The sequence below is a fragment of the Desmodus rotundus genome, chromosome 3 (assembly GCF_022682495.2).
Source record: "Desmodus rotundus isolate HL8 chromosome 3, HLdesRot8A.1, whole genome shotgun sequence".
Taxonomy (NCBI): domain Eukaryota; kingdom Metazoa; phylum Chordata; class Mammalia; order Chiroptera; family Phyllostomidae; genus Desmodus; species Desmodus rotundus.
Window position 1 is genome coordinate 62,625,843 of NC_071389.1, and position 987 is coordinate 62,626,829.

The window sequence follows — 987 nt, forward strand, 5'->3', positions numbered from 1 at the left end:
TAACTGTTAATATTTCTAAATATAATCTTGTGCTGCCTATTTAGAAAAGTCAAGAGAATCCATTGGAAAGCTAACAGAATTAATTAGTAATGTTACTAAATACAAGATAAAAAATTATAGTATTCATATATACTATTAAGCACTAGTTAGAAGCTAATAATTCTTGATAGCTACACAAAAAATCTAAACTATTTACATAGAAATATTTGTGAACAGTTTGAAGAATACTAGAATTTATACAGGTTGATATGAATACTTAAATAAATTGAGAACTAGATTTAATAAACTCTATCTTATACTGTCTCCTATTACTTTAATAATTATTAACCATTAAATGTGCTTTAACCTATCTTACAGTAAAATTCATTCCTTACTGTTTTGTCAATCTATTAATCAATAACATATGATAGGTGGTAACTTGATTATTTGTTAATATTAGTAAAAATATCTCTCTTCACTTGACAATCCCAAAGTCATTGGCTTACATATGTAGTTATAGAAACAACTCACTAGCAGTTAGAGAATCATAACTGGATCATTTTTGGCTTTAATAATTTGGGGTTTGCTAATTGGTTTCTGAACTGTTTTGCGTGTCATCCTTGCGCAGGGGCCATGCTAATCTCTGTATCGTTCCAATTTTAGTGTATGTGCTGCCGAAGCGAGCACGGTTTCTGAACTGTTTTGGATTAGGAAGTCGTGCAGCATCATAAAGTTTTATTATGGGGGCCACAGTCTTGATCATTTCCTAAGGCCTAGCCTCATTAAACCAAGCTCTGCTCGACTAACGTTCACTAACTTGTATACGGCAGTCCGTTATTTGCAAGGCTTCCGCTGCCAGCAGCAGCCCGACGATTACAAAACAGCTTAGGGAATCTTGTTGTCCTGGCCATGCCAGTTACCCCAATCTGAGGATTCACAGTGATTACACTGTCCAGTCAGGATCTAATCCTAGCAGGAATTAATGCCAGACTCATAGGCAACTGCTCT

The 987-nt window shown here is 34.7% G+C and overlaps 1 pseudogene; it reads right to left on the minus strand.

Moving 5' to 3' along the window:
- Positions 1 to 549: 549 nt before the first annotated feature.
- LOC112309463 (U6 spliceosomal RNA) lies at positions 550 to 666 on the minus strand (annotated as a pseudogene).
- Positions 667 to 987: the final 321 nt, after the last annotated feature.